This window comes from Schistocerca serialis, chromosome 6 (genome assembly GCF_023864345.2).
Source record: "Schistocerca serialis cubense isolate TAMUIC-IGC-003099 chromosome 6, iqSchSeri2.2, whole genome shotgun sequence".
In the NCBI taxonomy this organism is placed as follows: domain Eukaryota; kingdom Metazoa; phylum Arthropoda; class Insecta; order Orthoptera; family Acrididae; genus Schistocerca; species Schistocerca serialis.
The window spans coordinates 269,474,656-269,499,101 of NC_064643.1; positions in this window are offsets into that span (position 1 = coordinate 269,474,656).

Below are 24,446 nucleotides of genomic sequence, written 5' to 3' on the forward strand. Positions count from 1 at the left end.
TCCCGTCTAGAGTTCACTGAATGAACACTGCAGTTTCTTCATAATGCCCAAGACTGTCAACATCAAATCCGTCACCCAGATTATGTACCGAGTTGGGACAATTAAAAATTAAAGAGTCCTGAACAATGGTCTGGAACCTGCGGCGTGAATTTATGGACAGCCTGCAGAGGATTACCGTAAGAAGTACATATATGAGTGGTACTAGTAAAAAATTATTTACCACGTCCAAGAAATAAACTTACATAATTCACATTTTGTTTGTTTGCAGGTTTGTGTCTGCAGTATTACAGCCTAATCTCAATTTTGTGATTGGACAGCGCTATTTGTTTTGCTCCTTCTAGCGTCGTGCTGTGATACTGGGGTGCGGGTAATTTCAGTGTGTACCAGCACTGCAAACAAATACCTGCAAAAAATAAAACCACAACGTAATTTTTCAAACCATCACACCATTTCACAAAATCAGTGTTTTGGTAATTACGAATGATATGCATATATCGAAGGGAATGTTACGTCGATTGACATGTTAGAACGCAAGCTATCGACATTTTAACAGTAAAATCTCTTCATGATGTAGCTTCTGCCACTGGATCAGCATCTCCCAGACGAACTCGTGACGAAAGGCGCCCCTCTTATGTGCGTCTACTCTGTTTCTTCCATTAATCTTACCTGATAAAGGTCCCAGACTAACTCTTCAATCAAACAGGATCGGGTGTTGTTAGCTGCGTCAGTAAGTGAATTACTTTTCCTCAGGACTCTTTCACTGGATCCTAGTTTGTCATCTACCTTCCACACAACACACATTTTCAGTACCTTTGCGGCAATCATATAGAGTTTAGTTATTAGAAGAGTGTAGCTTACGAAGAGACTGGAGGATTTATGAGGCGTCTAGGTCTACCCACACACTTCGGATTTTCAAAGATCCAAGATGCGGAAAACATTTCTGATGCCTGCAAGAGCAAAAGTATTTGACAGAAATTGATTGTTGTCAGCCATATTATTACGTGAAACAAAACGCTTCAAGTAGTGTAGCTATACCCATTCTTCCATCTATTAGCTAAAATGTCGAAACAGGAAATGCACATAACCTACGATTATAAGCCAGTACCCTTTTGCTTTCTAATATGCAGTGTTTTATCAGGAAATTAAAGGAAAAGGCACTAAATCTACATTGTGATCTCTGGTAGGAGTCATCATTATTTGATAGTTGTATATGGAGTACACGCTTCACTATGCAGAGCAATCCACTGAGGGTACTTAGTACGTTACGTATCGATAGAGTCTCAAACCAGGATCCTTTCCTTCTTAAAGCTCTAATTTTCAGTGGTGAAACAGCACACTATTTTTATCAACCAGGAAGCATCAATTCTACAAAGAAAGATAAATCGTTCAAAGAAGTGGTCTTCTTATATCGGGGTTTTTAACCTTCCTTATCAGTTGTCCTTTGTAGTTTGGCTTTAGTTCTTGGAAGATTCGATAACGTCAAATTTGTCAACGCATGCCGGAGGACCAATAACCTTCCTCGTTTTCTTTAAATGTAGTTGTGTAATACTTAGACACCATTACTGTGTCTATTACGATTACATTTACGCTACTAGTGCGTAAATCATTATAAACTCCTCAGCTTTTGGTCCATTAGGTCTCAATAAATAAATAAATTAATAATATCCACTCTATTTTTCTAACATTAAGCCGAGGGGAAAGGTGCAGCTGATAAGCTCAGGAAAAATATTACAGCTACTTCCAAAATTCTGACACTTTTTCTGCGAAATATATAATCGAAGTCAAAATTTAAATAATTAATTATAACCCAAAAAAGTTTAAGTATACGGTGAGAGGACCCGTTGCAAGACCAATACTTCCTACACTACATACTATTCTTGAGAGAATGTCTTTGGTGCTCCATTGTTCCTTACGTTTTGCGAATATATTGGCGTCAGAGATAGCTAGTTGGACTGCTCTATTACGCATTTGAAAATAACAGTGGTCAGGCGTCACTAATGCACTAATAGCCTCGTGACATAAAATGTGAATGTTCTTCAAATTCTTATTCTTTATAGGGTCTTACAAAACGAAATAAGAAAGCAATAGATGCGGCAAAATACTTGTTACTATGTGATAGGCTCTGAAAAGACGACGAAGGTACTTTCAGAAAATCTAAGATTCGACAGTGAGCTACTGCTTGTTGATAATGGTAGTTTTATGGTACACATGATCTACTTTGTGTTGAAATGTGACGGCGATATTATAGAATTATCGAAACACGTAGGAAATTTTTGTATTCACGGTTTCTTTCGCGTTTTAATTTATGATTATGTTTAGGAATTTCTTGAATGTAGCAAGGTAGATGTATTTACTATCATAACGTTGTTATATATTTACACCACAGGTGTAGGGTAAAAGTTGGTACAAATTGTAGGTACTCCCTGAATTGATGCGCAGTGCTGACTGTAAATGTCCTGTTTACACATAAATGAGAAAGCGATCACGTCAGTCATCGTGTGAAAAGTTTGAATAAATGAATATGTTGTTGTTCTGTAAACCAAGTTCACCACTGTGTTGAAGTTACGGCAATCGCAATGTCTGGTTCTATTACATTCTATTTAAGTGGATGGTTTTGAATGAATTTAAGCACTGATTAAAGGAAAGTGATTTTACACAAGCAAAAGTCAAAAGCAGTGGAGTTAGGCACTGTTCCACATTGACAAATTTTCTAAAACAACTTTTGTTTTCGTACTTCCTCAGTTTTGGGCTATTAGCTCATATCCGAGCACACTAATATTGCAACTTGATATTAATTCAGTGCTCTAGTGCTTATCGAGCCAAATATTCAATCAACTAACATAGATATTACATATTCTGATATTGCAAAAACCGAAAAGGAAAGACTAGGACGTCACTTTGACCAGCAGGCAATTAGGAACGAAGAATGACGAACTGTCGAGCATCGAGTGGCCAATTGAACGTAAATTCTTTGGAGGAATCACCCCATCATTTGCTTGGAGTATTCGAGTACCACTTCTTCCTAGTCCAATACTTGGGCCTCATACTACAATTATTACAAACACCATAACTAAAATAACATTGATGACAATGTGGTCAATAAAACTGATTTCGCAGAAATACGTTAACATAAACTAGTTTCATTTTGAGATCTAAAATAAATACATTTTTATTTGGTTATTAGAAACGTTTGTATTATTACTGCTCTGTTAAAATGAGTGTAGACAGACCTTGTAACTACTTTGATTGCTGAAATTTTCCTTCTTTACATAATTCTGTGCTGCGTTATTATCTTCAGGTGTGTTCTTACCATGCAAAAAAAGTAAGTGATAATAATCCAAATGTGACAATATATAACTTTTAGGGAATATAAGTTACGTAAGGTCTGCGTCATGTAGTTATTACTTCGTTTCCGCAAGTACCCACAGATAACTTATTTTTAATAATAATTTACTTACTCAGATATCAAATATTTAATTCTACAGTTTCGAGGTAATAAGAATGAAATTTATTTTCCTTCTATTTTGCTTAAACTTAGGAAACAAAAATAAACTTTAAAATGAGTGTTTATACCAATACGTGAGTGATCGATTGTTCATAAATGTGTCATTTAACTGCAGTTGAAGACAAGGTGACATGATGTGGCAAGAGAACCCAACGCTTGGAAAGACACTGCCCTCATCAATTGCTCCTGCTTTCAGGGCTATGCTTCTGCTAAGCTGCTTACGTTGTTGTCCGTGGGAGACATTCAGGGGATTGCACGACAGAGGGGGACAGAAACAGGCAGCGACCTCAACATTAGAGTACTGACGCTCTCACACGGTGTTCGGAAACACCTAGTACTCTTTGGAACGACCGGAAAACCGACCACGCTAATCTGGAATTTTCAGCTCCCACGACGAATGAGATGATTGAAGGAAAGGGAAACGGGTCAGAATGTTACTTACTTTTTTTGGTCGCCTGCCAAAAATCATGTTAGATGAACAGACACTCTGCAGTATCTCTTGTTACGGCGTTGCAGAAGAAGAAGTGAAGGGTGAATACAATTATAAGGGATGTAAAGGTCGTAAATCGGCGCATCTAGAGAGGAAGACAACCGAAACTTCTTTTGTGTCTGTCGCATCCGTAACGTATTAAAATATGAACTCACGAAGCTGACTGAAAATATTTAGAGTTTATTCTATATATTAAACATTTTTTGAGTTTCTTTCCATACTCTGACCGATTCTGCTGACTTTTTCTGTATCTTAGTCGTCACTTATTAGGTGTCGTGCATTTTAATTATTGCCGTTTTATCGTAGGTTTCTAACGTTCACTTTAGAGGAAAAAACCTGTCATCTCGTCAAGCGTGGCTCATAAGCGAAATTTACTGACCCGCAAGTTATATCTTCCATTAGATTATTTTGTTGTGTGATGATAACATTTTTAAAATCCTGGCATTCAAAGGAATGTCAAGATGTCTGAAAAAAATGCGTTGCCAAGTCTTGTTAACGTGAAAATCTTTTGAAAGCCTAGATTTCATTATTTCAGTTTCCGAAAAGATTTGTCAACTTCCGAGAGTAAAATAAGGCTAATCATCATTACAGAAATTTAATTTCGGTATACAGTCAAGTTTCTTGTATTAACGTCAGATGATCATCACTCTAGCTTATATATTTGCCTCGTTTGTGTAAGACAAATTAAAACCGTGTCTTAGAGCAGGGTCCGAACCCAGATATGCCCTGTTTCAACGATTTAGTAACTCAAGCATCCTGCACTTTTTGACTTTCAAAGTTTCGCCTTGTCAGTGGTCTACTTCATATCAATTGTGTTGTCACTGTTTTCTCATTCAGAAATTAGGTATCTCCAGTCGTTTTGTAAGTACGCTGTTACAAGGAACGGACACCACATTCTTGCTGTAAGCAATTTAAACATCTCTGGACGAGAAATACATACGAGAGGGGTCCAGTAAGTTTCTAAATTGAAATGCAACTTGTAACCTTTTTTGGATAACAGTGATTTATACAAAACTACACACCTTGCAAATATTTCGTAAAACTCCATAATGTAAATTCAAATGCTTAACATATTGGTAATTAGTACTGGTGTCTTTGTTTATTGTTTGTCCGCTACTCGGTCGTTTATGAGGGGCACTGAAGACTTTTTATACCCTTTCGCGTAAGAAATACAATAAATAAAAGATCAACGAACAGAACTGTAATGTGGGTAAGATACAATAACGAAAGTTATTGATACAATAACGACAGTCATTGTTCCTATGGAGAATTTACTCAAAATAAAAAGATCAATGCGAAGGGATCCGATAGCAGAACACAGGAACTGGAAGTTTCAAATTTCGTCTTACTGTATACCCAATGATTATCGGAAACTTCTACCACTCCTAAAATAAAACTCCTACTACGGGAGGATAGCCAAACATCAAAAGAACATAAGTGAAATACTTAACTGCCTGACGTCTGTAATTTACTTCTTCATAAGTACTGTTGACCACTATTACTATTTGGATCACACACACACATACACACACACACACACACACACACACACACAGACACGTTAATAATAGCTAGGCTACCTGCGGACTGTAATGTCACCTCGGTATCATTTTGCTGTACTTTGTGTATCGTTGGATGGCGTCGGTTATTTAAATTTTCTTCATCCAACTGATCAATAAAGTCTGATTACCACAACTATATCGTCCGTTTGTCTAAATTACACTCTCCAGAGAAGTACAAACACAAAACAACAACTCAGAAAACAGATGTATAAAGAAACAGTTTCAGTGATAACATTACAACTACGAGACTCAATAATAGTTTTAATTTTTAATTTTTATTAAGGTTACTCTAATAATGTTAAATTTTGGTTTTAATTTTTAGTATAATTAAATCGATTCAGAGACGTATGGCCATCTTAGTATACACTAAGGGAAATGTCATCTTGTGAATTTCTCCGAAACTAGCGGCAGCTCCTCTAATTTCGTAATAATTCTGACAACACGAGTCTTTGCGAAGTGATATTGAAAATATCACGGTTCTCGGAATTGATGAAACCCAGAGCGACAATTTATGGGTTATTAAGCTACGAAGTTTCAAACTGTTTTACTTCGATCACTTTTCACAGCATATTTCAGGTATTGATGCACCTCTGAAAGAGTACTACTAGAAATTCATTATTTGAAATGAAGACTACTTCATATTTTATATTACAGGTATTTGCTGTTTTTTATTTACTTTTTTTCGCAGTGGGTACGAAGTGTCACAATTTCATTTTATCCCGATTCGGTATTCGGGAGAGGACGGGCTGTCAGGTACTGTTCATACTAAGTAAAAACGCACCAGCATTTTAAACCCTAACTGTAATTCTGTGACTTTCTTGCCACGAGGACAACGGAAAAAAAAGGAAAAATGATGCTCAGTCTTAGTTTTTCCGATTGCCTTTTAGACATGATATGCACTACAAATAACATGATTAGATTTTTTTGTATTCTAAAATAATTTCACTAAGGCTCTAGACAGCTTGGATAAAGAGTGACAGAATGAGTGCTCTTGAACGTGCTTCATTAACTGTAGTCGAAGAACACTTTCTTACTGATTATGGAAACGGCCTTTGATAAATATCCGTAGTTATGACAAAAATTTATTGCTGTTCGATCTTTATCGCAGCGAAAAGATTCATGGATGTAATAATCTTCATCGTCTCATTCAAAACAGACATTAATAAATTAAAATTTTTCTTTTTCTCTTGATTATCGATAGCAGAAAATTATGAGTAGGAAAATAGCAGCGTGTGGACGCACATCTTTTTTGCGGATGCTTTGAGTAGATAGTTAAAGAATAATTCGATGTATCCCTCGTTTAAGTTTCCTTACAAGCTCTCACTGAGAAAATAAAAGTGCAATTAATGATTTAATCATTTGAATATTTCAACAGAGAATTATGTACTCAGGCATGTATCGATTAGTTTTCTCTGTTTGATAGTGGATTATGGAGTTACTAATGGTATCTTCATTATCTAAAAGGGTTCCTAAAAGCTGAGACATAATTAGAGATAGTTTATTTTTTAACTGGTTCACGTTTGGTCTGTCACTTATTTTCTGTTTTGTTCATCGTAGGCGTTTTCCTGTTCGCTATTTTTATTTTTATCGGCTTGGTATATTTGCTAAGTACAGATTATTCATCGCTTACGAATATTGCAACCACTTCTATTTCACAGCAATGAGTCAGTATTTTAATACATTACGAGACGGACGAACTACAAAAATGCTTTGAAATGTGTTCTGTACTCAACCAGGAAAACGGAAGATTATTAAGAAGTACGAAACTGATTCCGCTACTGACTATATAGAGCGTGTTTGACAGTACCATTTCTCTCTCAGAACTTCCTTCCGCTACGTTCTGGTCTCTGGAGTGTGTGCGGGAGTATTTGCGACTTCGACGGTAACATACGGCTGCGCTGTCTCCATCTGTGGGCGGTTCCTGCAACTATGGCGCACGCATGCGTGCTTCGCAGGCTGTCTGCTGTCTAGGGGAAGGGGAACAGGTAGTTTGCATCAGAGAATGTATTCAGCAGAAGAACGACGTACGTGGCACGGCTTTGTAGATAATTTCAATGCTCGTCAACCCACGCAGTACTCTCTACAGAAGTTGCTTTTGTCTTCTGAAATTACGATGGCATACATTTTGTCAATGTACTTTTCATCACGTTCTGCAGTAACTAAATAGTAATACCATTTTTTTAAATAAAATATGTCGTAAATGAATATATGCGTATGCAAAGTCGTCCAATTTGCTCATCATCGTCTTTATTTTAAAAATGTTTTCGGCTTCACCGGCGATATCGATAAAATTCCATTCTGCCAAGTGCAATAAATTTTATATTGTAAATTCCATCCTAAATGACTCGATTATTTATTTTCATAAAGAAAGAAATATTACAACAAATTATATGTCTTCTGATTCTTCATATAGGCGTGGAAACAAGAAAAGACTATGTGCAGTGGAATGATTCCCTTTAATTATAACAATACAAAATGTTTTAAATTGTTGAACAATAGAAGAGGGGCAGATTAGCAGCTACCATATCAGGGGCATACGCAGCGAGGGGCAGGGGAGGGCAATTAAGACCACCCCCCCTCTCCCACACACAAGAAAAAAATTATCATCTTCACTGAGTGAGCTCGCACACTAGCACAGGTACGGAAAGGGAGGAGGGTGTGTACAGTATTGTTACCGTCAAATGATTGGGAATATTTTCCTGCGTGGAAGAGAAATACGGTTACCTGAAGAACAGAATGAGGAGTATCATGCAAGGAGGAATACTTCTTACTTGCAGTATACTCTCTAACAGTAACTCCAAATAAACTATGTTACGCCACGAAAGACTATTGCGTGAGTCTTCTTCACTAAGGATTCCTTTCTCAAATTCCTTTTCTCTTTTTCTCAAAAACAATAAACACTTGTCTTTTAGACGCACTAATACAGCAATTATTTACTTTTGTAGAACAGACACGAACCTTCGAACGAGCGTTTCGATTTCATTTCAAACAGGGGACAGGAAAGCTGTGGCGCATTTACATATCATTAGCTCTTTATTAACGTTTTATATGTTACGAACTAATGTACCAGTTTAACATAAAAGAACAGAAAACAACAAAGACGTTACATTCAGGTAACGTGTAGTCTAAATTAAAGACATTAATTAGCTGCCTGAAAAACAAACGTAGTAAAATAACATGAGCTTACCCAGGATTTGAGACGGGAGGGGGCAACTCATATTCGCCTTGTTGAAGGGAAACGATGGAAGAAACGAAATAAAATTGGTTAAAAAAGTCTCAGAAATATTGAAACACTGTGTTTGTTAATCAGCAAAATGCTAATACTGCTAGTTACCTGCTACCAACCTACATTCTAAGCAAGACGTCTTAATTGTGTATTAGTTACAAAAAAGCCAAATATGTAATGAATACTGACGAGTAACAAATACACTCAGAATCGTTTTTCGTGAAATCTCAAAATTTTTTCGCCGTTCGTCGCTATTATGCTTACAACTGCAAATACCAGATCGATTTCCCCTCCAAAGGCATCAATAGCGAAGTATATTTGGTTCTCTTGATAGCAGCCTATGTCAAAAACTACTAAGTACGTAAATCCGACAGTCACCTGCTTGTCAGCGAAGTCATACGTACAAGTCTCAAATAACCAACACTTTTACAGTTAAGTAGAGGAGAGTATTGTACCTAGAGGATAGCGTAATTATTAATAGATGATGTTTCTTGATCGGTACTTCAGTCTAGTAAATTGTAATTGGTTTTTGGTAATACTTTGGCTTCATTTGATTTCATTACTGGTAATTCGTCTGTAGTAGAGTATTGAAGCAACAGATAGACGACTAAATATAGTACCGACAACATTTCCTTCATTGCAACGCTTTTAAATTTCAGCAGAATATTTTTTCCTAGGTACACATTCGCGTCGTTCCTTGGAGCATGTTTTCACTTTTGGACAAAAGTCAGTTTTCAGGAGTTTTTGTAAAAACTGCCGCGCCTAAAAAGTGAATGTCGTCATTTAATCACGTGAAGGATTGAGCGCTAGAGTACACCATAAGCTGTTCCCGACATTTTCTACAGTTTTTCTTGTTGCTAGACATGAGGTTGTCTTTTGTGCAGAATTTGTAAATGTTTCAAATCCTTCTCATCTTAGCGCTGCATAATACAGTAACGCTATTTGGGACATATTGTTGATTCTTATTACGGAATTATATGACACGTAAAATTCTCTACCTTTTTAAAATTAGTTGTATAGCGTATGAAAATTAAAGCAAAACTTCATAGGTCGTGGACCATCGTGTACTTTTAAATAGAAGAAAGTCTTTTACCATGGAACGTGGGATATTTTCAGATTAACTGAGTTTCGTTAATATCGTAACAATTACACCTGTCTTAAAAATGGAAACTTGTGTTAGTTTGCCGTAGGTCAATTTCAAAATGTATTTAACTTGTAACTCGTTTTTGATAGTACGTTGACTTCATTTGTTTCCGTCACTGATAATTAGAGGGCAATAGAATAATAATGTAACTGATAGGCGACTAAATGCGATACTGATAACATTTTATTGACAGTAAAGCTTTTAAATTCCACTGGAATATTTCTTACTAGGCATGTGCTCTTGTTTTGTCTTAGTATTTATTTTCACACATGGACAAACCTCAGTTTTCTGGAGTAATTTTTGTAAAATTTGCAGCGCATAAGAAGTTAATGCTGTCATTTAAAAATGGAATAAGAAAATACATTAAACGTCTATTACAGAGACATTGTTTGAATATCGAATCTAAGTACAACACTCTCACCTACAATGTAGTTTGGTGGCAGGTACCTATTAGAAAACGGCAGTGTTATCGTGTTTGGTGATTAACAAACACAGCGTTTCAATATTTTTGAGTTTTTTTGTTACCAGTTGTACTTCGTTTCTACTACCATTTCCCTTTCTACGAAACTAATATGAGTTGCTCCTCTGCCCATCTCAAATTCTGGGTACGCTCATGTTACTGTGCTACGTTTATTTTTCACTCAGCTAATTAATGGCTTTAGACTACACGTTACCTGGATGTTTCATATTCAAGGATATGACAGAAATAAACATTCGAAACAAAAAAGGCAAGTAAACATCGGGTCTAAAGCGCATACCTTAAGAGCTATGGGCGATTCCTGATCTTTGATACTGCGAAACAAATCGCTTCTACTGCAAGCTCTTTGCTTTCCATATTTTGAGAAGTGGCAGTATGGACAAAAATAAGAAAAACTTGTCCAGTAAACATGTGCTCGAAAATGCACACCTTAAAAGTTATGAGCACTTGTTCATTAGAAGAGATGTGTTTCAAAATAACGAAGATGAAAAAATGCTCATAGCTCTTAAGGTATACCTTTCAGGGCACATGTTTACTGCACTTTTTTCTTGTTTTAGTCCATAGTATCACTTCCCAAAATAAGGAAAGCAAAGAGCTTTTTAAGAGCAAGTGTTGTGCCAAAACCAACTACTCATTGACTATATTTTCTGTTTCAACAGCATAGCTGCATGTCGGGGAACGAAATAAATAAATGAATAACGAATTTCTGACAGTGACCATTGATAAGAACTTTCCTTCCTGAGCCGTGGCGCCATTGAATTAGTAGACTGCCCTGTCTGGCGCCACTGGTTCAGGTGTAGTATCGATTATCCCTGTTGCGGCCCCATTGCCAATATCTCTGAGGAAGAGTTAGTATCTGTGGGTTGTGTCCTTAGGAGGTCTTTGCTCGCCGATATATAGCTATACGTTGTTCGCTGACCCGAGAGGTAGGCACGAAGTTTGGGTATTGGCGGTGGCGTCACGACAAGAGGTGGTCACGAGGATCAAGCGGTCGAAGCGAAGATACGTCACAGGGGTCAGCGTCGACTACAAGCAGCATGCCGACATCGGTTGGCTGGCAACATTTGTCTCGGATGACCGCTCGTGGTCTGGCTGTACTGTTCTACCTGGTTTTCATCGGCACCGCTGCGACGCACCGTGGAGCCATGGAACTGCTTGCTCATAGAGGGGAGTAACATTCTGTAATCCTCGAGGTCTTTTGTTCCATTATCTACCTACCCTCCTTATTAGTTTTTGGATTGTATCCGACTCTCGATGTTTTATTCGGTCAGCTCTTTAGTCGTAAATATAGGCAGTAGTATTGTACTAAGACACTAGTTGTCGTTTGAAAATTTCTCCCGCTATTATATGGTCTTTCCTTTCTGGTTTGTACCCAATCATCAGTGTTCTAATTAATCAGCTCTTGGCCGTAAATGTAGCAGGAACAATTGTACTAAGGTACAGGTTGCCGTTAAGGGACCTTGTTAGATTTAGCTGTTAACCGGTTCAGTTCTTTGAGTGTAATTACATTTCTCAGTCATTAGTTATAATCTGGACAACCTGCTGTACTAAGCTGCTCTTTTCTGTGTTGGAAAGACCGGGTCATTATTGGCGTGTTTTAGCTGGATCTTGTGGCCTCACCCAGTGAGTTCTCTTGTAATAAGTGTTCACAAGTAATGTTTTAAGACGTCCCTTCAGAGCGGTCTTAATAACTAACAATCAGTTTAACTTTGAAAATAGTAACAGCCAACTGTCACCAGGGCTTTAGTCAAAATAAGATTGTCAGAAGGGACAGGTTGGGATCCAGTCGCACCTTGGTTGCCGATTGATACTAACAAGGGAACCTCCCCACCGCACCCCCCTCAGATTTAGTTATAAGTTGGCATAGTGGATAGGCCTTGAAAAACTGAACACAGATCAGTCGAGAAAACAGGAAGAAGTTGTGTGGAACTATGAAAAGAATAAGCAAAATACACAAACTGAGTAGTCCATGCATAAGACAGGCAACATCAAGGATAGTGTGCACCAAGAGCGCCGTGGTCCGTGGTTAGCGCGAGCAACTGGAGAACGAGAGGTCCTTGGTTCAAGTCTTCCCTTGAGTGAAAAGTTTAACTTTTTATTTTGAGACAATTATTATCTGTCCGTCCGTCCGTCCAATGCGAGGTAACAGCGCCTTAGTATGGGGACGCTACACCTAAACAAACATTGTTTTGACAGAGCACAGGGAAAACTGTGCGACTGTGAAACTGTTGCATTCATTTGTTGCAGTTTATGTGACAAATTATTATGTTTTCATCACTTTTTTGGGAGTGATTATCACATACACAAGAAAATCTAAATCGGGCAAGGTAGAAGAATCTTTTTACCCATTCGCCAAGTGTACAAATTAGGTGAGTCGACAACATATTCGTGTCATGTGACGCACTTGCCGTCACCAGTGTCGTATAGAATATATCAGACGTGTTTTCCTGTGGAGGAATCGGTTGACCTATGACCTTGCGATCAAATGTTTTCGGTTCCCATTGGAGAGGCACGTCCTTTCGTCTAATAATCGCACAGTTTTGCGGTGCGGTTACAAAACACAGACACTAAACTTATTACAGTAAACAAAGACGTCAATGAACGAACGGACAGATCAAAATTTAAGAAAGTAAACCCCTCTAGGGAAGACTTGAACCACGGACCTCTCGATCTGCAGCTCCTCACGCTAATCACGGGACCACGGCGCTCGTGAGCTCACATTATCCTTGATGTTGCCTATCTTGCGCATAGACTACTCAGTTTGTATATTTTGCTTATTCTTTTCATAGTTCCGCACAACTTCTTCCTGTTTTCTCGATTGATCTGTGTTCAGTTTTTCAAGGCCTATCCACTGCGCCAACCTATAACTAAATCTGAGGGGGGTGCGATGGGGAGGTTCCCTTGTAAGAGATTGGTTGCTTTGAAGCAAGCCTTATCATTGTCATATTGTTTGCTAATCTGTTTAACCTTTAAGCACAGTCGAACCTTTCCACATACTCATTTCTAATTAAAAGTTAAATCATCTGTTTTGAGTAACTGAATCACTCTTGTCGTCAAAGGTGCTTATATAGTTTTCATGTGTTGCAGAAGGGCATTTAATAAGACAGACTATGTACAGCGGGGTAGTAAACACCGCTGGTTCGCCCTATAACGGGCGAGTTGCAGGTCCGGCCGTCTTGCAATCATTGTCATATTGTTTGCTGTTGTGCAGTACAGCACTTCAGATTTCTTTAGCAAAGATTAAAAGATTATTCAACTGAAGAATTAAGGTCAAAAGAATTTTGCAACTTTCTTCATTTTGTTAAAAATATTTTTGGTTAAATTCTTCGATTGTCTGTAAAACACAGTATTGTTAAATAAACAGGTTGTGTGAAAAGAAAGTTATATTGGTGGGTCCTCCCTTCCACGTTTTCCCTAATTCCAGTAAGTAGCGTCTTCTTCCTCAAATGCAGTGAACCGGCAGATACTCACGAAAGTAGCGACATGTAGTCAAATTTTATCAAAATCAGATGAAACCGTGGTGATGACGGAACAGCATACTATGCTGTTTATCAACGTTTAATGTTCGACAGGGATACGTCACACCACAAGTGCTACCAAACAGATGGTACAAGGTATTTCCAATGAATATACGGGTTTTAAGGCTTTGTAACATTTATTACATTCACCTCAGAATTTGCAAATACACTCCTGGAAATTGAAATAAGAACACCGTGAATTCATTGTCCCAGGAAGGGGAAACTTTATTGACACATTCCTGGGGTCAGATACATCACATGATCACACTGACAGAACCACAGGCACATAGACACAGGCAACAGAGCATGCACAATGTCGGCACTAGTACAGTGTATATCCACCTTTCGCAGCAATGCAGGCTGCTATTCTCCCATGGAGACGATCGTAGAGATGCTGGATGTAGTCCTGTGGAACGGCTTGCCATGCCATTTCCACCTGGCGCCTCAGTTGGACCAGCGTTCGTGCTGGACGTGCAGACCGCGTGAGACGTCGCTTCATCCAGTCCCAAACATGCTCAATGGGGGACAGATCCGGAGATCTTGCTGGCCAGGGTAGTTGACTTACACCTTCTAGAGCACGTTGGGTGGCACGGGATACATGCGGACGTGCATTGTCCTGTTGGAATAGCAAGTTCCCTTGCCGGTCTAGGAATGGTAGAACGATGGGTTCGATGACGGTTTGGATGTACCGTGCACTATTCAGTGTCCCCTCGACGATCACCAGTGGTGTACGGCCAGTGTAGGAGATCGCTCCCCACACCATGATGCCGGGTGTTGGCCCTGTGTGCCTCGGTCGTATCCAGTCCTGATTGTGGCGCTCACCTGCACGGCGCCAAACACGCATACGACCATCATTGGCACCAAGGCAGAAGCGACTCTCATCGCTGAAGACGACACGTCTCCATGCGTCCCTCCATTCACGCCTGTCGCGACACCACTGGAGGCGGGCTGCACGATGTTGGGGCGTGAGCGGAAGACGGCCTAACGGTGTGCGGGACCGTAGCCCAGCTTCATGGAGACGGTTGCGAATGGTCCTCGCCGATACCCCAGGAGCAACAGTGTCCCTAATTTGCTGGGAAGTGGCAGTGCGGTCCCCTACGGCACTGCGTAGGATCCTACGGTCTTGGCGTGCATCCGTGCGTCGCTGCGGTCCGGTCCCAGGTCGACGGGCACGTGCACCTGCCGCCGACCACTGGCGACGACATCGATGTACTGTGGAGACCTCACGCCCCACGTGTTGAGCAACTCGGCGGTACGTCCACCCGGCCTCCCGCATGCCCACTATACGCCCTCGCTCAAAGTCCGTCAACTGCACATACGGTTCACGTCCACGCTGTCGCGGCGTGCTACCAGTGTTAAAGACTGCGATGGAGCTCCGTATGCCACGGCAAACTGGCTGACACTGACGGCGGCGGTGCACAAATGCTGCGCAGCTAGCGCCATTCGACGGCCAACACCGCGGTTCCTGGTGTGTCCGCTGTGCCGTGCGTGTGATCATTGCTTGTACAGCCCTCTCGCAGTGTCCGGAGCAAGTATGGTGGGTCTGACACACCGGTGTCAATGTGTTCTTTTTTCCATTTCCAGGAGTGTAATACATCAAAGGAAAGAGCAACCCAAACAATTTTCCCTAAAGGTGTTCAATATAAACACCATTCGTCAACATCGAGTCGTTCCCGGGTTCGATTCCCGGCGGGGTCAGGGATTTTCTTTCTGCCTCGTGATGACTGGGTGTTGTGTGATGTCCTTAGGTTAGTTAGGTTTAAGTAGTTCTAAGTTCTAGGGGACTGATGACCGTAGATGCTAAGTCCCATAGTGCTCAGAGCCATTTGAACCATTTTTGAACATCGAGTCGATAGGCGAGATCTTCGCAAATCTTGATTAGCATATCTGGAGTACATGTTGCAAAAATGCTGTTTCTTAAGTCCGGTAGATCACCTAGTAGCAGAGGCACACACACACACACACACACACACACACACACACACACACACACACACACATACACACACACACACACACTCACACAGCCGGCCGCGGTGGCCGTGCGGTTCTAGGCGCTTCAGTCCGGAACCGCGTGACTGCTACGGTCGCAGGTTCGAATCCTGCCTCGGGCGTGGATGTGTGTGATGTGCTTAGGTTAGTTAGGTTTACGTAGTTCTAAGTTCTAGGGGACTGATGACCTAAGATGTTAAGTCCCATAGTGTTCAGAGCCATTTGAACCATCTGAACACACACACACACACACACACACACACACACACACACACACACATATGATCCTTTATGAACCCACAAAGGTAAAAATCGCATGGCCTTAAATCGTGTGTGAACGTGGATGTCGTGCAAAACAAGCTCTGTCATCCGGCCCCATAAAATCTTCATTGTCATGCTGCAACATTTCGCTTGCAACGCTGAGATATAAACCGTTGTTTGTAGGCTTTAGAGCTTGTAACAAGCGAAAACGGTGAGGAAGTAGTTGTTAGTCTCACCTTCAAAGCGTCCACTCGCACGTCTCTGGAACTGATAATTTACAACAAGCCTTGCGAACTGAATTCTTAGGGCTACGAGTGAAAGACTCTCACTCGTTCCACACGTTCTTCAGTCACCCTTGGTCGCTTCATACTGCTTCCTTTGTGCACAGGTATACAAACGAAATAGCTTGAGTTTCTCTTTCATTTAATGTATTATTTATAATTGAAAGTTGAATGCAATATATGCTATAAAGCTTTAAAACCTGTATATTCATTTTAAGACACCCTGTATTTCGAATAAGTGAAACTGACATATCCTCGATACACTCCTCGCAATTTTTCTACTATATCATATGTTTGAGTGGCACACCATCGGTATAACACGTGGTTCCGTCAGCTACGTGGTCTTTACTGTGTACATTATTTCTCGCGAGTGCATCTTGACTAGTGAGTTTAGCTACTTCGACAAACATGCAACTCTTAAATTCTGTAGATGAAATAAACATACCACAAAGTGAATTCAGGTGCACGGTTTCTTGCCTCCCCCACTCACACCCTCCCACCCCTCCCCCTAGCCACACACACACACACACACACACACACACACACACACACACACACACACACACACACACACACACACACACACGTGTTGCATCGCACTTGAAGAAAACTCAGGAGGCCATTACAGTCGGGTTCCCACTCCCCTCCCCCTTTCCTCTCCACGACGAGTCTGCCACCCCATTGCGCTGCAGGAGACGGTAATTAGATTTTAGGAATGTGAGCATCTTTACACGGCGGAGTTCTAAGCTAATTTTCAATTCCATTTGCAAGTTCAGAACGGCTTCACAAGGAGATTTTCCTCCTGTTCATTAAAATTTCATTTAAATTTAATAGGCGCCTGCAAGCTTCTGAGCGTCTTGCATTGCAAATTTAGTTTCTATGAAATTACGAAGATGGAATAAACAGAAGCGCCTCGTATCCGCCCTCTCGGTTCCCACCCCCCGCCATACCCGCGCTGTGTCTTTGCTATCTCTGTCCGTCGATCTCGCTCCGCTTATAATTCCTTCAATTGTAGTTTCTCTCTTAATCGAAACGTCTTGTTTCTTACCTCCCCCCGTGACAGAGAGGGAAGGGAAATGACACAAACAGGAGCGAGAGAGTTGACGACAGGCCGTGGAGACGAGAAGTGACGGAAGATGAGGCAGCACGGAGGGACGGACGCAGAAGGAAGGGGCAAATTTCTGCCCCGGTGCCTTCGCACTGTATACATACAAGGAATGTCCCGTCATCAAAATGCTGAGGCGTCTGCAGAGATGAGCGCGGGGGCAAGAAGCCGGGAGGGGAAAGACGCAGAAATGGAATTAAGGAAAACGGGCGCCGCGTATCCAATTATAACTTGGAAACGAATTTCTCATTTCGAGACAATTAAGCGGCATATTATAGTCACTGAGGCGTTGTACAGAGCAGCAATACAGCGGAGGCCCGCGTCTCCACAAATTATACTTCTGGGACGCATTAATTCTGCAGCACTGCGAGCGCCGCGACCCACTGTGACTCCGCTGGGTGGCGTGCTTTACAGGAGGGGGCAGGGGAGGCGTGGCCCACAATGCTCTCCAGACATTCCGACAGTTGCCGCTGTCAGAAAGTTTGCGTGTGGGTACACCTTAATTTGGTTTATCAGGCACGTAGAATCTACGTGGAAACATCGGCGTTACTTTTGTGGATCGTTGTGCTGTCGACAGCTTCTCTGAGGCGATTTGTGATAGTTGTGTAGAAGTCTTGCTGCAAACTAGTGTACAGAAAAAGGAGAGAGCACAAAGTACTTTCTGCCATATCGGATGAGAGAAAGTATTTAAAAAATTGTTATTCCTTGTTTTCTTAACACGTTGTAAGGTTTCTGTGTGTTGGAAAAGTATGGACAACTCTCAAATGTAGTGAAAGGGTGCAGTACCGCCCGACATTGAAAACAGGTACAACATTCTTCGTTATTCTTGTCAGAACAACATATTTTTTCTAATAATAACTCAGTTTCATTTAATACAGCGAAGCTGGATACCAGTGTGGGAAAGGATGACAATTTATTTATTTAATTGATCACATGTGCACTCCCACAAAAGAAATCCCTACATCCAGTTTGGTGAGATCTGTGAAATGAATGAATGTATGGTCGTCTGCTAACCGCAGATAGTGAATGTGAATATATGATCATCTTTGAGACGATCCTTTGGTCACCTTTGGTGGAACCAAGGAGATGAAACTTACCAGAGCTTTGAGCGCTTGAAATGTGGCTGACCAATACGGTAGCATGGTCTTCCCCCACCTCGGCAGAGGTGCGAGATGACCTGAAGAACGGCCATGTTTCAGCACTCTGCCGCTGGATCTAGTGTTGGTAAGACCTGTCTTAAGTGTGCTCCGTAAAGACAAAAGAGTGGAGACATGGTATGCATGTGAAATACTTAAGAGTAGTTTGGAATAATAATTTCTCTATTTCAGGAACTTTTGTGGGGAGAATTAAATGTCAGGCAGGTATTATTAAGGGGATCGTAGTAATCTTTGGAAGTGACCAACGGTCACAATGAAACCACGTGTAGCAATAAGTTGAAATACTTCCGAGTGCTTAAGTTAAGCTGAATTACTGGCGTGTGTACTATAAGTTGGAAATACTTCAGAAATGGCGTGTGCAGGACTTGAAATAGAGACGAGTACTTCCACGTGGTGAGTACTGTGTGAGTCTCAATCTATGTATGAGACAAAGGATAAAGAGAAGTACTCGTCCATGGTATCAGTTGAGGACTCGCGTGTATGATGAATATGTTCTTAATATTACTTTGCGTGTAATGTTTCCGTGTGACGCTTGATTGAAACTATAATACTCTGAGAGAGAAGCAAGGTGAGTCAGCCGTCTATCCAGCAACGCCACTTGGCTTGCATTGCACAGGAAGACGTGCATCTATCCTCCAGAGTTCATTGTAGGAAAGAAAAGTTACGAAGTGGGGCAGTGTCGTGTGAAACTGGGATAAATACTAATTGAAGTGGGAAAGCTGAAAGTGATGTGATTATAGCGTTGTGACTATTCTTTGTACTGTATGTGCCAGTGTGATGTATTTCATGAAATTTAAGTATGTGTGGTTGGCATGGGAGAGTAGCAAGATAGTTTCAGAGGCAGTGGGTTATGCATGTTCCTTTTTGTACCACTCGGTCTGGAGGAAATTTTCGTGATGTTGGGTATGAGAATCGAAGTGTGAGATATAGCAAAAGATCCACCATCCTATCCAGAAAGTGCAGTGTAGTATTAGATAATTACGAGACCATAAGATAGAGAATCACCAATGTAAAGCCATGCCCACTTGGCGGAGTTTCTCATGTGCAGTTGTTGTAGAAAATGTTATGGTGTGTTTAGGTTATGGAATTTATCGGAATAATAAAGATAGTGAAAAGAAAAAGATTGGTGGGCTTTTCCTTCGAATAGTATGCTGTCATTATATTCAGAATTTATAATGTGTGCGCCACTCACATTCAGTGCGATGGCCACGTGTTGACCAAAGCCGTTGGGTAAGAAAGAAAATGTGGTATTGTCAGTGCGTAGTGAACAGTCAGAGTTGTGTAAATTACTAATAGTCAGTTGTGCGTTATCTGCTTCCGTTGCGTAATATTCAAAGACGAGAATAATTTGTAACTTAATTGTGATTACTAGAGTTCATGTTACTCGATAAATACGAATGAATCCACTCGCTTGGCAAACCACTCATCTTGCAGGCCTGACTACTTGATGCCACAGTATGAGCAAGGCATGTGGGTGCCTCTCACTAGTGATAAATAAGCCCCAATACTTCAATGATATGCAGAACAGACACGTGAAATGCTCAAGAGAACAAAATTTACAGTGCTGACTGACTCGAATACACACTCCAAGGTGTAATACTCCAAACGATCTCAACTGGGGAGAGATCCGGCGACATTGCTGGATAAGGAAGCATTTGGTAAGTACGAAGTCAAGCAGTAGAACCTCTCAACGTGTGCCAGCGAACACTATCTTGCTCAAATGTAAGCCCAGGATGGCTTGACATTAAAGTCAACTAGGCGGGGCGTAGAATATCATCTGCGTATCGCTGTGCTGTAAGGGTGCCATGGAGTACAAGTAAAGAGGACCTGCTATGAAAAGAACTGGCACCCCAGACCGTAACTCTTGATTGTCGGACCTGACCGTGGGTGTCAAATGGCTCTAAGTACTATGGGACTTAACATCTGAGGTCATCAGTCCCCTAGACTTAGAACTACTTAAACCTAGATAACCTAAGGACATCACACACATCCATGCCCGAGGCAGGATTCGAACTTGCGACCGTAGCAGCAGCGCGGTTCCGGACTGAAGTGCCTAGAACCGATCTGCCACAGCGGCCGGCCATTGAGGGTGTCAGTCAGGTTGGTATCTCACCTCTGACTGGTGTGTCTCCAAACACTTCGGCCTGGAATCTCATTGTCTAGCATTGATTTGTCTTCAGTGATGAGTCCCGCTTCGAACTGAGCTCCGATGACCAGCGTGTCTTGAGACGTCCCGGACTGTGGTGGGATATCAAAATAACTGTCGTCCGCCATATTTCTTTTCATAGTAGGACCTCTTTAATTGTCATCCGCGGCTCCCTTACAGCTTAGCGATACGTCAACGATATTCTAGAAGAACGTCCTACAACTCAATTAATCAATGTCCGCAGCTCGTGGTCGTGCGGTAGCGTTCTCGCTTCCCGCGCCCGGGTTCCCGGGTTCGATTCCCGGCGGGGCAAGGGATTTTCCCTGCCTCTTGATGACTGGGTGTTGTATGATGTCCTTAGGTTAGTTAGGTTTAAGTAGTTCGAAGTTCTAGGGGACTGTTGACCATAGATGTTAAGTCCCATAGTGCTCAGAGCCATTTTTTTTCTATCAATCAATGCCAAGCATAATAACTGCTTGAATAAGGGCCAGAGACGGGCCAATGCGTTATTGTTTTGCTCAATTTCTGAAGCTCTTTCTCTTGAATAAATCATCCTTTTTTCTCAAACTGTGATTCTTTTTTTGTTCTACCATATCAACCTATTTCTGTCCCATTCGCAGTGCGGCGTTTCTTTGTCTTAGAGCGTACGTGAAAAACAGTCACTCAAAACACACGTACATCAGTTCAGTGCAACGGAAAGACTGGATCTGCATACAGAAATATCGCATAAGGAGTAAATACTGTCGTGAAAGAAAGAGATTACTTTGAGTAAATGTTTTAGAATTCAGCTTATAGCGTCCAGCTGTGCTATGGGGCAGCCTCCCTGGCTACGTAAATTTAAATTCAGAATTTAAAAATGGTTAAGTGCCTGAAATATTATGTAATAAATGGTTAATTTCCATTAAGACTCACTGTAGTAGTGGATCAATGTTGCAGGGAGAGCGCGACTCTCATACCAGCGTTCAGCAGCGCATAATACGTAGTCTTACGCCATTCACTTCCTGAAATCCAACTAGCGTGCATACAGTTTCTGCTGATAATTGTTTATAATTCTCAATGCCTACTCTGCAGAGGAGTGGCAATTTATTGAAGTGACTGTGAATGACATGTTTGAGGTCCTTAGCAAGAAAAATTGACGGCTCACTATCATGTCACATTTACAGGGTGACAATTATTTAACTATATGAGAGAAACGTAAATTAATTACGAATTTCGACGTGTACACACTTTATTCAACATGTAAACGTCACTACAGATATTTGGATTTAGGTAATGACCTGATTGATATGCCTGTTATCATTGGCGATGTTGTGGCGCAGACGAACAGCGAACTCCTGCATGACCCACTAAAGTATCGGGAAGTCGATGCTGTCGATGATCTCTTGAACGGCTGTTTTCAGCTCACCGATGGTTTTGGCGTTATTGTTGTACACCTTGTCTTTAATGTAACCCGACAAGGAGTCTCATGTCTTCAGATCCTGAGTATATGGCAGCCAATTGAAGCCCATGCCAGTGGTCTCTGGTTATCCCAGGGACACAATGCGATACCCCAGACGGCTCCTCCGGGACATCAGATACTCTTCTGCTTCGATGGGGTCGAGATCCGTCTTGTATGAACCACATCTTAGCGAAATCAGGGTCACTTGGGATAATGGGGATGAAATCATCTTTCAAAACCTTCACAAACCGTTCGGTATCCCCCGTGCCATCAAGGAATATCGCACCGATTATTCCCTGAGTGGACATTGCACACCACACAGTCACTTGTTGAGGATGAAGAGACTTCTCGTTCGCGAAATGCGGATTCTCGCTCCCCCAAATGCACCAATTTTGCTTATTGACGAAACCATCCAAATGAAAGTGTGTTTCGTCGCTAAACCAAACCACATCAGCGTACTAATTCCCATCATGCCCCGCCGCCAACCATGCAGTTTGAATGTCCTACCGCAAACCGTTCAGAAGGTATTACGATTTTATTTCGCATAGTTCGATAATTGTCACCCTGTGATTAAAGCAAGTGTACAGGATCATATGTTTCTGGGAAACAAGCTCACAACATACATTTAAAGAGTTAATATGTTCACCTTTAAATACAACTTACACAGTTTACAACCTAGTAAATATAAACCAACTCACACTTCTCCTTAAAAATCAAGGCCACCTCATTGGAAATGTAATCCAGAATTCTCAGTACAAAATGTAATCTTAAAATCCATGAGCATTTAACATCAAAGATTGTAAGAAATAACGAGAAGAAACGAAATTGTAAATGGGGCAGCAACCAGCTTCCAAGCTCTTATAAATTCGCAACCTCTTCGGCCCTATTCCACTGCGCGGAAGTATGCGACCGAACAGTAGCGCGCGGAGAGATACTCATAGACAAAGTCAGCCACCATCACACGGAAAACTGCACTCCAGCACTGAATATAACTGTAACTGATCTTTCTATAAATCTTGTACGTAATAATGACTAGTAACATCTAAAAAGCTCAAAGGAGAGAGCTGATGGGTGGAAAGAACACATTGGGGGCCTCTACGAGGGGGAATTCCAATCACGCGATAGAAGACGAAAGGGCAGTTGCTACGGAAGACTAAATGGATCTAGTAATAGAGTCAGTTTAACAGAGTTTTAAAACAGTTGCGATCAAATAACGTAGAAGGAATTGATAAAGTTCCTTTGATATTTGTAAAAACATTGTGGGGAGTGACAACCAAACGACTATCAGTTAATACAATTTTCTCGGGTTTCCAGCCGCGTCAGCTGGTTAAAATCCCATCAGCTTTCGACCGAGCTCTCCTCGGTCATTGTCAAGTAGTAAGACTGGCTGCTGTGTCGCCGTGGCCGCGTCGTTATATAGCTGCACTGCTGGCTGTGACGTCACTAGTGCCCTCTTCCTCGCCATATATGGTAATGTTTTCATCCCGCGTCCCTTGCGCCCGTTTTAACCTCGCGATGGCCGGGTCCCAGGCTGTGCTGAGCTACAAACCGCCATCCCTGTTGATGGTGTTTTCGCAGGTTTTTATTTCAATAGCCGGCCGCTTTGGCCGAGCGGTTCTAGGCGCTACAGTCTGGAACCGCACGACCGCTACGGTCCCAGGTTCGAATCCTGCCTCGGGCATGGATGTGTGTGATGTCCTTAGGTAAGTTAGGTTTAAGTAGTTCTAAGTTCTAGGGGACTGATGACCTCAGAAGTTAAGTCCCATAGTGCGCAGAGCCGTTTTTATTTCAATAGCTTCTTTTATGACGCTATCCCAAAAGCCCTTCGTCCTCATAACGACAGATGTTTAGTCGAATAGAATTCTAAGGTGTGTTCTGCCACGGCTAATTTTTGTAAATAGCGTAGGCATAAGCAGCTAGGTGTTCCGTCCGGCGCTGCTCCACAGTGCGAACTGTTTGGCCGACGTAGTAACAGCCACACTGACATGGTATCTTGTACACTCCAGGCGTTATAAGCCCTAGATCGTCCTTCACAGACCTCATGAGCTTCGAATTTTTTCTGGGGGCCTGAACACCGATGAAATGTTACATCTCTTCAGGAGCCGCTAATCTTTCCCGACACTGTACCACAGAAAGGCAAAAA